The sequence below is a fragment of the Camelus ferus genome, chromosome 6, assembly GCF_009834535.1.
Source record: "Camelus ferus isolate YT-003-E chromosome 6, BCGSAC_Cfer_1.0, whole genome shotgun sequence".
In the NCBI taxonomy this organism is placed as follows: domain Eukaryota; kingdom Metazoa; phylum Chordata; class Mammalia; order Artiodactyla; family Camelidae; genus Camelus; species Camelus ferus.
Window position 1 is genome coordinate 25594119 of NC_045701.1, and position 14792 is coordinate 25608910.

The 14792-nt window shown below is 39.3% G+C and overlaps 1 protein-coding gene across 11 annotated transcripts in view; it reads left to right on the forward strand.

Moving 5' to 3' along the window:
* MEIS2 (Meis homeobox 2) overlaps positions 1–14792 on the forward strand; it is a 195696-nt gene that overhangs the window by 39823 nt on the left and 141081 nt on the right. The window lies entirely within an intron of this gene.

The window sequence follows — 14792 nt, forward strand, 5'->3', positions numbered from 1 at the left end:
TTGTTTGACTCTCTTCTAGAAATAAATGACTCATTTTGGATTGCATGTGAGAGCTTCAAGCTGCTCTAAGTAACAATCCGCGACAATGAGAAAATCGTTATATTATTCATGTAGGCAGCAGGGAATTAAAAAAAAAAAAGGCAAAGCCTGCTTCCCTAGTAACTGAGATCTTTTTATTGTAATATCACTGATGGCAAACTTTATGCTTGCATTAGTTCTGAACTTTGAGCAAATGAGCATACTTTTTTTTTTTTTGTACCTTGTTGTACACTGTGTTCATTGTTGGTCATTTAAATGCAATAGAATACACATGAATCCAAAAGCAATTTTAATTTTTAAAAATCATTTTGCAAAGGATTCTGATATTTCCTTTTCGATGAATTGCTCTATTTGCAATTTCTTATTTATTCAAAATGCATGTGTTTGTGTTAAAAATGGGATTTCCCTTTTAAAAGAAATCCCCTGGAAAAGGGACACCTCTGTTTTCTTTTTAAATGCAGGAAATCAACATCACCTCTGGCAGTTATCTTTCCTCAGAATATGGCCCAGGAAAGGGGTGTGGGATCTTGATTCAGGTGATCCGTGGAAGCTTTGCTGATGAATCTGGTGCCCACTGCTGCCCTCATTGTTTTGAAACAGAAGAGAGTAGGAAGGAGGGAGGAAAACACATTTTTAACTCGGAAATTATTTAGACATGCAAAGTTTGTTTCCCAGCGAGGAAAGAGCTTTGTTAACAGTGACTGCCCAGATCACATGATGCAACCTTTTGACAACTGAGTGTCTGCTGGAGACGTCTGTGAGAGGTGACCTTTTGACCTAGGAAGGAATGCTGTGAAGGTGGGGAATGTACTCTCAGCCCAGGCCCGAGAGAGACCACGGAAAACAGTCCCGGCCACTCTGCGTACAGGATCCTAGCTTAGTTTGAGCTTTGCATTTGGCAACAGATGATAAAAACTTGAAGGCTTTTCCTAAAATTATTCCAGACCTTTACTATTACTCCTACCATCTGAAACAGAGTTAAAAACAAAAAAGCAATATGAATTCTCCTATAAATGGATGCTGCAAGTGACTAGAAAAACCGACTGTGTTCTCTCCACCAGTTTATGGGCTGGAACATGTCTTTGACCCGTTTTCACACGGGGAATGAAGTCTGTGCACATTGGCTGGGGGGCCTGGATGGTGTGGGGAGGTGTGGGGGGGAGAGCGAGGTAGAGAATAAGTCCATTGCTCTAAAAGCGTTCCCAGTAGCGATGATCTTTGTAGAAACAAAAATCCATTGTGCAGGGGTGTAATCTGAGAAACTTTCTGTTATCATGCTTGTTCTACTCACCAACATTGATCCCGGGTACATGTGACCCTTTGAAAAGGAGCACCACCTTGGTGATTCCTCTTATTACTATATACCATTGTGTTTGTAATGGCCATTTATATATGGTTACACTCCACGCCCGTTTGGTTAATAGGCGTTCCCGAACTCACTGATGCCACCTGAGCAGCACAGGACACAGACCTCGGCCTCTTGATTACTCTCTTTACCCTGTCTTCCGTCGTCCCTTGATGTCCTCTGTGAAAACGAAATAGGGAGCTTAGCATCGCTGAAAATAGGGTAGCACAAATTCGGGGAGGGTGGGTGCGGTGAGAGGGGCAGGACAAAAACGCCTAGCAAAGCCTTGAAGAAAATAGGTTACTTTATTTTACTTTATTTTTTCAGTTCCACAATATGTCTGCATGCTTTAGCACTGATTTCTCTGCTAGTTGGGTCCCAGGAGGCCCCACTGAGCCCTGTACTGCTCAGGGAGCTGCAGCTGTATAAAATGGGGGAGGAAAAAATGTAGTTTGTACGAATTGTTCTTTACCTTGGTTTGGGTTCAGAATGGCAGCTGCACTCCGACTTTGTGTGTGACAGCACAAAGGCCAGCAACACTGAAAAGCAAGTCAGCAAGTAGAGAGACAAAAGCAGCCATCAGCTAATACAGCTCCACATGGCCTGACTAATTTATGAGAAAAAAACTGTTCTGTTCATTGGATCAGCACTCTGAGGAGGCAGGTGGAATTGTAGGAAGTTTTCATTGACTCTCCTGAGCAACTAAGGACGCCACGAGAGATTCTCCTCAGTTTGAACTTTATCAGGGTCTACGCTTAATCAATAGAGTATTGGAAAAAGAATTAATTACTAAAGCAGAATAAAACAGCTGCATTTTAAACTAAGGATCCATCAATTCAGTAATCTTCCAGTTACAGGCTAGGTGCCGTGAGGATTTGACTCGATGTAATGAGGAACCCGGGGAGTTTCCTCATGAACAGGCTGGGAATTCACATTAGCCTGTTTCCAGCTATTTGTCATTAGTACAACTCATTTCTCGTCCCCTGCATCACAATTTGTGTTTCATGTCCTGGGGAACCCACGACGTCCCCACCTTCAGGGGAGGGAAGGCGTGCAGGAGGAAATCATCGTCACCCGGAGGAGGAGTCTTGGCCTGGCCCGGACTCGACTCGTTCTTCTGGAAGGTTCGGAGCAGAGCCGCTGCATCTGTGCCCCGGGTGGGGGTCAGCGCCCCGCCTGTTGCAGACGCGCTGGGTTGAACCCGGCCTGGAAATGTTTCATCTGTAATTTCCATAATGGTGGATTTCAAGGAGGGCTGCGGAGGGTTATGGGAGATGAATTAGGTTTTTAGTGAGCTCATTAGGAAGCCAAACAGAGTTGAGACGGCGAGGCGGTGAGCGGGGCTGTAATCAGTTCTGCTCGCTTTGTTCCTTGCCTTCGGGACATTTCTCGAAAACTTCGTGGCGGGGGCGGCAGCGCTGGGGCTGAGCGGAGGCTGCCGTCCTGGTGGCTGACTTGTTGATTTGTAAACCTCTTAATTCATTTTTTTTGTCCGATCTAATCTTTTCTTTCTGAAGGAAAATTAGTTGAATGTTAGCCCTCTTTGCACTATTCACCTCTTAAATTATGCTCATTTTGAAGAGCTTGTTATGCCTGAATAAACATGAAATGACTTGGCATTTTCCCATCAGAGGCACACCCATTTTAACACCATGTATTTACCATTCCTGGAAATGTCTCATTAACTTCTGAAAATCTGCGAGCATGATATTTTGGGCTACTGTAACACACCTCTTGGCAGTCACAGAAGGCAGTGTGGTTAATGCCTCATAATATCCATTTTTATTCTCAACATGAAGAAAGACTCTCTATAGAAAATTGATGCAGTTTGCTCTGCTAATTTTCATGCTCATTCCAATTAATTTAACATGACCCAGATTTTCTTCCTCGGGCTCATCCTGACTAATTAGTAAAGCAACACCTAGAACAAGTTATGTTTAATAACATTGAGGAACACTAGTTGTGAGTGATTTTGATGCTAATAAAGATATTCACTGATGGGACAGATACTTTATGTCAATTATGATATGTAATTTAGAAGTCCCAATGTGCTGGTTGGAGTATGGAGAGGCTAGCAAATCACGACGGGAGATAATAGTGTTTTATAAGACTTCCTCGGCACCTAAATAACCACAATACTTTATTTTTTGACTTTTTGGGTAGAACTAGCAGGATTGTTAACTGATTCCGCAGTAATGAAAGGGGTGGAGTTGTTGTGTTACAGACCTGACCCATATTCACTGGGCCCGAGCTTTCAGTACTTACTGAACCTTAGCGAGAGAAGAAAAGCAATCATGGGCATCAGAAAGCAGCATTTGTTCAAGGGGAAGGAGTGGTTTCTCCACCTCTGTGGTTGGGGTTCTTTTATCACATTTTTGTCAGTGAGATGAATCAATTTTAGTGCTTACAGCAAGGCTGAAGGTGGTGGTGGCAGTGGCAGTGGTGGAAAGGTTTCAAAGTCAAGTCAGGTCTAGAAAGGGGTTGTCTGAGAGCTCTCTGCTTTGTCCTAAGTCAGGTGCAAGTAAGACTCTCGGAATGCAAAACAAACAAACAAACACAGGGAAGAATTACTGTTTGTTTACTTTTTAGTGAACGTTTTTTATTCAGTGCCTGGTGTGTGTGGGACACTGTTCTATGTGTTGGGAGTACAGGGTGATACCACAGACCTAGTGCCAGTCCTCATGATGCTAACAGGTCACAGCGAAATGCCAATTTCCTATTATCTTAAACTGATAGACCAGACTGAATGATTCATTAGGGTATAGAAATGTTACGAAGTTTCATGAGGCTGGAGAATTCTGGCTAGCTGGGCCCAAGAGTCTCAGGGAAAGCCATCCTGGGCAGCCGTCTCTTGCAGTGTTTTAAGGGTGTGGTGTGAACCCAGTCTCTGCCGCTTATTATTCGTAGGACCTAATTGTTTTGTCCCTCCAAGCCTCAGTTTCTTCATGTGTAAAAGGAAAATCAACCCTGAGAGGATGGTGAGAGTTAAATGAGAGATTTCATATAAAGTGTTTAGCAGAGTGTCTGAAAGAGAGTAAGTACTCGATAAATATTATTTTTTATTAATGTTGCTGTTGTGATTATAGGAAACATTTAGAGTGAAAATTTCTCCAGAGGCATATAATAGAATATACTCTAATCATTTCTCAATGCTAATTACTGTTGTTGAAGTTTGAAATTAGAATTGACAAGAATAGTGCCTTTTTTCTGAGTAATAGGATCAAGCTTCTTGCTACATCCCTATTTAAACACACAGGAAAGTCTCCTGTCTCCTAATTGTTTGTTAGTAAGTTTTTTATGTGTTACTTCCTTGGCTTCTCATAGGCTAGGGCTTCCTTTATTACTGTTTGTTTTGACTTTACCTTTTTATCTTTAAAAAAAAATTTTTTTGTAGGGGAGGTGGTTAGGTTTACTTATTTATTAATTTTTGGAGGAGGTACTGGGGATTGAACCCGGGACCTTGTGTGCACTAAGCATGTGCTCTACCTCTTGAGCTATATACCCTCCCCCTGTTACCTTTTTATCTATTCAACACGAAAAGAGAAAATAATTGAAGGGACTTGTACGCGTGAGACTAAACTTATTGCTAAAAACAAGAAAATTGTTAAGTAGAAAAAGTAGAATAAACAACCAAGTTATGATTGATAGTGAAGCTGGAAATATTGCTTTATGAAATTGCCATTTTGGTAGATTAGAACTGGTCAAATATTAGCAATTTCAGGTGGTTCAACCTAATACTATTCCTAGACTGTAATAATGGAAAGTGCTTCAGGCAAGATGAGGAGCTGGCAAAATGTTAACCCTGTTTGGTTTATCTGTTAAATGGGGATAACGGGACATGCCCCTTACACTGTGTTGTAGTGATCGAGTTGGACAAAAACTATTTGGAAGCTGAAAAATCTCTGTGCAAATGTGAGGTGTTTTTATTCCAAGATCACACATTTCTCAGTCTAGGACACAAGTTTCACAACCGTTAGTAAAGTACTTATTTTCCTAATATTTTGTGGTTGATGATAGAGGATGTCAACTCTGCCTCTCACCAGCTTAATACATCAGCTATAGAAAAACTAGGTATTTTAGTGGGAATTCTATAGATAACAAAATATATTATCTAAGTGGAATAATCCTCTAAGTTACATAGTTGTTTTCATGTTTCTGGTCATTTAAATAATACACCACTTTTGAGAATTTCTAATTTGCTTTAAAGTCTCTGAATTTTAACATACAGTAAGACTCAGCATACAGATATGTGAGGGAATCATCAGTTTTTGTAGATCTGCATGATGTGAGTCGGACTGTTACCATTTAGCTGTGCTAAGACCCTGTATTAGGAATAGTTTTATTATTCCTTCAATTATGAAATGAAGTTGGCTACCTCTTTGGTGATTACTGACTGGTGGTAGAAATTGTGTTGTACTGGGTCAGCAGTGAATTCCTCACTCAGATGGTGTCGAGTCAGCTGGTTTTTAATTTGTTATCTTCTCAAGAGTGCATTCACCGACTTTATCACTGAGAAGAATGACTCCCTAGCCTAGTGTGATCAAGATCCGGAAACTCGCCGTATCAGCATATTAAGGTTGGACTGCTGTTTGATTGGTGGCTCTGAGATCTGATCTTACAGCAAAGATGTCAGTTCTCTCATAGGCTGGTTTGCCACAGGTATGTGAATAGACCTACTGAGAGACAGACCCTTTCCTTTTCCTCCTGGGAAATGGCTGAACAACATTTTCTCTCAAACAAAGACCTTTGCAGCTCCTGTTTTATCAGCTTACAGGGCCCGAATAAAGTTCACATTGGTGCCCTCGAGTTGAGTTGTCCGTCTTCATGACAAAGTATGGGGGTGTGCTATGGCGAACTAATAATTACCTGGCTTTCAGCTCCTGGTCTTTCTACAATTAGATGGATGGCAATCAGGTGTGGTAATATTTCCCATGTAGTGGCAAACATGGCCTTTTGCTTTTGTGCCATTTTGAAGTATGAGTTCTGGAAGGATGAAGAAAAGATTATTTTTCTTAAGCAAGTGTGTTTTTTCAGCCAGTGGTGACTCCGTTTTCATAGTTTTTTTGTTTTTTAATGTGAATGAGTCATTAAAAAGAAAGGACACACCTCTGAATTCAGATGAATCCCTTGGCCGTGAGCGGGCATTAGTAAGTACCACTTACCCAGGTTCAAAGCCATAAAGCACTTTTTTCCCCTCCGATTCCACTCTTTTAAAATATGAATTCCATTCCATGTGGGAATAGAGGCTGTGTTGTGAAACAGAGTTCACAGACTTGAGTTGAAGATCCAGCTCTGTTACTGACCAGCCCCATGGCTTTAGGCAAGTTTCTTAACCTGTCTGGCTTCACTTTCCAAAGATGCTAAAGTGGTTAAAATACCAAACTGTGAGCTGTCCTGTGGGTGAGATGATACCTACTGCACCTGGACACTAGGGTGCTCAACAAATGTTAGTTCTATATTCACATGAAGGATTCAGGGATTATTGAAGGCATGCAGCTGACTGGCAAGGGCTAATATTAATTCTATATTTCCCATTCATCCTTAATCTTAAGGATACACAGAGGCATTCATAGTGCTGTCGTTTTCCTCTGAAATTGACTAAGATCTCCAGTGTTAGACCTTACGATTAGGAAGAATGGGTTAATACTGAATTCACTAAAAGGGTTTTTTTTAATGGCTAAATTAAGAATTATTTCTGTGACCTTCTTGATTATTATTGGTACTTTCTTTTTGTAGCTTGAATAGTTATTAACAACATTGCTCATAATGGGATTTGATCAATGGAGAAAAACATTTTTTGAGTAAAATCTGCAAAGTGCATTCTGACCATCTACATCTTCATGAAGTGAGAGGAAATAGTAGAAATCAACAGGTTTATAGATACCATGTTGGGCTTCTCCCCACACCATCTTTCACATGCTGCCCTTAATCATTTCATCCTTTCAGAACTTCACTGCAGTAACAGAGAGAATCCCCACTCCCATCTCTTTGTATTGCGTGCTGTGTTTTCCACTAAAATTTGTTTTATGCCGAATAATAGGTTTATGGAGACTTAACTATAATCTGCTTAACATTACTTTTTATCAACTTTATTGAAGTATAATTTCATACAAAAACTTCACCTGTTTAAAGTATATGATTTAATAAGTTTTGACAGTTGTGATGAGACTGGCACCACAATCAAGATACTGCTCGTTTCTATCACTGCCCAAAAGTTTCCTCGTCTTCCTTTTTAGTCCATCCCTCCCTCCGTGTTTGTCCTCAGGCAACCACTGATCTGCTTTTGGCCTGTTTGTTTGCATTTTATAGGATTTAATATATTTGGAATCATATAGTATGTAGTTTCTGATTTGGCTTTCTCCATTTAGCATAATGGCTTTGAGATGTAACACGTTGTATGTATCAGTAGTTTGTGCTTTTTTATTGCTGAGTAGTATTTCAGGTATGGATATACCATATTTTGTTTTTTTTTTATATTAGTTTATTTTAAGAAAGGAAATAACTAGCACTTATTGATCTGCCTTTGATGTGTGAGGTACCGTGTGAGGCTAGATGTCATATATAAAGTTCTTAAGGTTGTTAATAACTGTAAAGCACCTGGTACAAGCTACGGGTTTAATAAATAATAGCTTGTACTCTTATTATTTCATTTAATTTTCATAATTAACATATTAGGTACATATAATTCTTCCCATCTCATAGGTGAGGAAACTGAGGTTCAGAGGGTTAATCTCTTGACCGAGGTCATACTCAACCAGTAAAGAATAGACCTGGAAATTCAATACAAGAGCTCTTTTACCACCCAGTTCATGCTTCTTCCATTGCATGAACATTTCCCTTCAAGTGTATGTACCTCTGTGCTTATGTGTGGATGGGGCTGAGGGACAGAGTGGAGAGGGAAGGGGTATATCAGAAGTGAGCCTCCAGAGTACAAAGTAGTACAGCTGCCCCCCAAAATAGAATAAAGTCAGAAATTTGGAAAAAGAAGGGCGAACTAAGTATGTCGGGCACTCTTCCAAATATAGGGCACCTCTATTGCTGTCTCTTTCAATAAAGTTGCTACTTTCAGGCAGTGTGTCTTGTAGGTCAATGCTTTTAGAATTTATAAAACATCAACTCTATGACAAGTTTTCAACTCTTAGAGACCTACATTCTTAGATAGCTTCTGTTTCCAGGTTTTAGATATAAACACAAAGAATAAAATATATTCCTAGGAATATGAGAGTTATCCATCCATTCATTCAGTTAAAGGTTAGGCATCTACTATACCCATAACATTATACGAAGTTTGAAGAGTGTTATGAAAAAGATAAAAGATGTGGTACCTGACTTGAAGAGGCTTATGTAGAAGAAATACAGTGTGTACGTGTGTGTGCGGAAGTCCCCTGGAGTTATTCTGGTTGTTAAAGTAAGCCTTGAAAGATGTAAATAATTTGAACTAGGGCTCTGGTATAATCAATGGGATTGAGAGTGGAGGAGGGTTAATTTCAGGATTAAGGTCAATCTACTTCCATCAATGTGTAGCTTTGTACCCTAAACAGTATAGCATCCGTCCCAATGGCTTTTGAGTACCTATGTCTGTCCATATGCAAGGTGCTGAGATGACATTAGTAAGTGGCCTTGAAATCACATTGTTCTGAAACAATTCAGAAAAGATTATGGATGCCTTCAAATTCAGTTGCTAGGCTTTTATACTTTGTCTAGCATGCTTTTTTGTAGAAGGAAGCAAAATACGTTCATTTAAAAAAATATAATGGCTTTATTGAGATATAATTCACATACTATGTGATTCACCCATTTAAAGTGTACAATTCAGTGGTTTTTAATATATTCACTGAGTTGTGCAACCATCACAGTGTGATCAATTGTGGAGCATTTTCATCCCCCTAAAAGAAACCTTCTACCTGTTAGCAGTCATTCTCCATGTAAAGTACACTTTTAAAGGGCCTCGGGTCTATAGTTCTTCAGTGCATAGGCTATATTAAGAGTGATCAGTTTCCTCTAACTTAGATTATTCTTATTAAGCAGCCACATTTTTTACCTTAGGGCTATTGCATGCATGTTGTGGATGTCCATTTGCATTACATTGCAAAAGTATACCTGCTTGCTGTCAAATCATCGTAGTAGATTTATTTTAAACAATCATGATAAGTAGACTCCCTAAATGCACGGTTGTTACTTTTTAAATATTAGCAATTTAGTTCATAAAATTGTTAAACAAAAGCTACAGTTTTATCAGGAAACTCTATGGTGTGGAAGCGTTCTTTGAAAAATATACAAAATATAGTTTTCTAATAATCAATCCACATGCTTCAATTATGATGCATTAATGGTTTAAGAATAGTCACCTAAAACCAGTTAACTTCACAGGAATTGATGTTCCTTTTTCTATATGCAGTTAGGACTGGCTGCCTAAAAACTTTCCAAAACGAATGTTGATAGATACTTCCAATCTAGTTGTCCTAGTAAGCATTATTATTATAGAGATGGCTAACTTTTCTTTTAAGATAAAGGATTTCTTTTTGCATTATTTAACAATGTCAATTGCAAAGTTGCACTTTTAAAATAATATTCTATTGTTTTCACTTTACAGTAATTAAGAAATTTGAAGAGCTATCCAGAATCTCTCTGTTTTTGGTGTTTTGCTATTTGAAGTGGTATCTGCTGATATAAATTCACAGAGAAATACCACGTTAAGAATTCAAGCTGATCGACTGAGATTATAAAAATGTATTGTCCTTATTTTTGTTTTAGATAGCAAATATGATAATGAAGTAAGCGTCCTAAAAATTGAAGGAAATAATTCCTGCCACAGATAGAACTTTGCTTTTTTGTTATTTCTCCTAAACACATTTTTTGTTGGTTGATATTTAATGTTTCATTTAATATTAGAATATGCTAAAAGAGACAATAAAATACAAAATCCTATAGTTAATGATAAAATAAGAACATTATTATTGTTATGTACTGAACATATAGATTTGATGTAGTTAATGCATCTTGGAAGCAGACTAATTATATTCTAGTTTAGTATAAAATGTTAAAAATACATTTTATAAATAGTCTTTTGTAGGAAATTCTTTTTGTAAATATAAAGGCCGTATCTTTCCTTGAAAGACCTGTTGATTCAGAGATGTTAGCTAGCTATCTTCACTAAAACACTTTACAATGCTATAAATAGTCCGCTTCAGTTAAATATGGATATTTTAAAAAAGAATATCCCAGTTAGACTGCAACAGAAGGACATTTTGTGTGACAATATTTTGCATGATTAAAAATTTAAACAGAATAACAGCTATTTATATTTACAGTTACATGAAAGTAATTACTAAAGCAGACAAAATACTTAGAGCATAATTTAATAATGTTTTCCTCGAGTAAAGGTGCCAAAATTGTTATTTGCATAATTTTCACAATTTGTACTGAAACATAGCTAAGTGAAGTTGGGAAGGCATCTCTCCCCAACCACCTTTTTTCTTTTGTAGGAGATGTGGGAAAGAGACTCATCTATCGTAACAACTCATTTTTGTATAATTTCCCATAAAAATCATGACCCTTGTGTCAAAACATGAGGTGAAAGAGATGTGTTCCATTCATACTTTCTCTTTTGGGGTCTTTCTTGCAGTGGCCAGCCTCAGCCCAACTTCAAGGCTCCTAATTATAACATTTACTGGTTCAGAGATTAACCTTCTGAGAGGGGCATTCTGGGCTGTTGGTAACTTGATCAGCTTGGTCTTCTCTTGGTCTCTCTCTCTTTCTGGTTCTTTGTATCACAGGAGGGAGATGATGGTATCTGGCACATTCCTAGGATGACTTGAAGATAGCAGCCTTCTGTGTTTAGGGCTGAAAGATTGTGAACTCTGTTAGCTGAAATGCCACTCTAGGGAGGTGAACAGAACATTAAGAAAGCTTTAGCTGTAGGTAGTGTAGTGCACACAGAGTCAAATTTGAGAGCTGGGACTTGAGTGGACATTTGTCCCTGCTTTCCACCTTAATAAAATCTGAGTGTTAACTGTGGAAAAGGGCATTTGCCAGATCAGTAAAAATGAATCATTAGAGTGCCCAGAAGAGCTTTATTATGATGTACTGTGAATAACTTCAGAACCTACTCCGTACTTTATATGTGCTTATCAGGTAACTGAGTAACAAGTACATTGTGTTACCCTCCACCACAGAGATTAGGCAATCTGCTGAATTATAAAGAAAAAGGAATTTACTTTTCTACCGGGTTCAGTCAATGTCCTTTTGAGAATTCTGTGGGAGGCTAGGAGAATAGATATCCTTTACTGAAACATTTAAAATTTTTCAAGTGAAATTTTATCTGTATATATAAATTACGAAGTATATATATATTTCAAATGAGAGTAACCAACTTAAGTGAAGCATAAATTATGAAATATATATACATTTCAGAGGAGAGTAACCAGCTTCAGGGAAGCTCAGGCTAAGAGTTTGGAAGCTTTCGTTCACTTCTGCTAGAAAGGATTAGAGGGTTCCAGTCAATAAACAAAGCCATTTTATGGCTCCTGACGGGTAAATTGAGGGGACTGATTTGGTCAAGGACCAGTATGAGGATGTTTCTGTTCAACAGTTAACAGGATTCAACATGATATGGAAAATACAGGCGTGCAAAACTATACTACGACGCTCACGTTGCCAGCTAAAGCCTAAAACACTGCCACATTTACATATGTGTCCATCTGTCTGTTTTTACACTTTATTTTTCCAACCAGTGGGTGAAGTGGTTTTCATCCAAGCTGCAGTCTGAATTTTTTTTTCACCCACCACTTTCCATTATATCATATAGCTGCATATTTTAAAGTGCGTGTTATTTGTCTCTGGACACACATTTATTTGCACAGCCTTGGCTGCGTTTCTGTGTCTCTTCTAGGAGGGTTAGCTCATCTTCGCCGGCCTGAGCTTTGCAGCGGCCTGCACCGGCCAGGTGGCCTGGGGGCCACTCCGTTAGGGAGCAGTTTGCCGCCTTGTCCAGGTGGCAGGGATAGCCCCCGTGCAGGCCCGGGCCAGGGGCCGGGGCCATAGGCCAGCCGAGCCGGTGAGAATGGAAGTGCTTTCGGTCTCTTCACTGGAGAGGCTGTGTAAATCCTGTGTAAATAGAGGGAGGAGAACAAAGAATGAGCCCCTACAGCTCTGAGCATTTGGAGCCATTTGGGGCTGAATTTGCTAAATGCTGCTTATACCGCCTGAAAAGTTGAAGAGAAAGGAGCATTAAAATCCCCTCTTTTTTTCTCTTTCTGCTCTTACCCCGGGGGGAGGGTGTTCAGGACCGGGGGAGCCTGAGGTAAGCCGATGAAGACTTGTTTTTTCAGTGCTCTTTTGAGTGTGAAAAAGGTGGCCTGGGTCACTGTCCTCTCTTTAATGTCGGGAAACCCACACAGTTAGTAAATGTTGCATGTAAACGAAAGCATTTCACCTCTCCTGCTGCCCGCCATGCTAGTGGGCCATGAACTAGTCACTTGAAAAATCACAGAAAAATTTCACTTTAACGTGTCCAGACAGTTAAGCACAGCAGGAGAGTAAAAGAGATCAGTAATTAGCAGGTCTCACTGCTGGCCCCTCACCCCACCTCTCACCCCCCCTCCCCCTCCCCCCAATTCTGGGTCTGTAGCTTCCCCCTCCCCCTAACCTCATCTGGTGTGAAAAAAGGTAAATTGCAAGTGGAAAAAGATTTACTCTGAGGATGGTTCTTGGAAAGCAAGTTTTGTAAGGCGACAGTGTAAAGCAGAACTGGGCAAAGGCAGCTGCTGCTGCTGAGTTTTTTGTTGTAGTTTTTTTTTTTTTTTTTGCCTCTTATTGGAAACCCTGATTCAGGTTTCTCAGTGGGATGTCCTAAATTAAACTCCTGGACAGTAGTCCCTGCAAAAAAATATCTTTTGACTCTTAGTACATTTTAGTCCTGTTTTTAAATGTACTATATATAGTAGGAGGGAAAAAATATAAAGAAATGATGACAGAAAATAAGTTCCCAAAGAGCTGTGTCTTGCCATTCCATATCTCCGTGATGCTTCATTTTTAACTGTGATGTTCTGAGTAATCTGAACAGCCCGGGCACTCTCTCTTCCCCATTGGATAAGGGCAGTTCTGAGAGATGGAGCACGATTTTCAGAGATGATATATGACCCATGTCTCTGACATGTGAGGACCATCTCTGAGGAAGGCCATGCATGTGTGTGAGCAGTAAAACACTGGGCATAATACATCCAGGGCCCCTCTGGCAGGGAGAGTGGAGTGAGGGATCTTGAGTCTGGGTGGCTGCTAGAATAGGTTACCAGAGCAAGGGACTCCCTTCATGGACACTTTCTTCAAACAGGTTACATTCTCATAGGGGCCTAATAATATGTCTCAAGACTCTTGCTACCAATTTGTCTATCCCACTAACATTTAAGTGTTTACTCTGTGTCAGGGTTTGGGAATCAGACATGAATAAGACATGGCCCTGCCTTGAAGAAGCTCACAGTCAAGCAGGACAGACAAATTAGTAAACAGATAAATTGCAAAACAGAAAAGCAAATATACCAGAGGTGACAACAAACTGCTGATGAAATAGAAAGCTTAGTATACCAGCTCTGTTAATAGGAACTAAGGAAAACGTTATAAATGAGGTTCCTTTTTCACTGGGTTTTGATGTTTGAATAGGAGTTTGCCTGGGCAAAGAAGAATGGTAAGGAGTGGGAAAAAAAAATGAAGAAAATGGCCAAAAGCACAGGACTAAAGGCATAGAATCTTGAAAGATCCCCTTAGAAAAGTCTTTAAAATTAAACAGATAACACCTATTTCAAAATCAGATTTACTTTGAACTTTAGATCCACAAGGGGCAATAATAATCATATAGATAATGAACATAACTGTGTAAAAATCTGCATCTGCTCATTTCTTGGTATATTTACTTTTAAATGTGCTGTCACCCACTATTTTTTTGGTTCATAAATGTGAATATATACGGCCTCACTCTCGGGGATTGTTGAGCAGCGAGGGCTAATCCAGAATCTAGCTTCACTTTTCACCTCTTGTTTTCCCAGCCATCTAAGGGAGAGGATAGAGGCTGTGAGTATGGACTTTAGAGGGCAAACACCACCTTTGATGGGTTATTTAATTTCTCTGAGTCTCAGTTTTCTTATCTGTACAATGGAATTGATAATAGCCATTTCATTCATTTGTTGTGAAGATTGAGGATTGGAACTTAGCAAGTGTCCAATGAAAGTTACTTGTGATAATGAGCATAATGAAAGTGATAAGATAAGGCGGAGGAGCCTGTGTTCTAGAGATAGAGAAATGGTGTAGAAAGGGGCTACCCTATTTAACATTAAATACAAACATGTTAAGAATTCTATAAATTTGTGTGTGTATATATAACTATAGGCAAAAATATGTAGTTCATCTATAAATA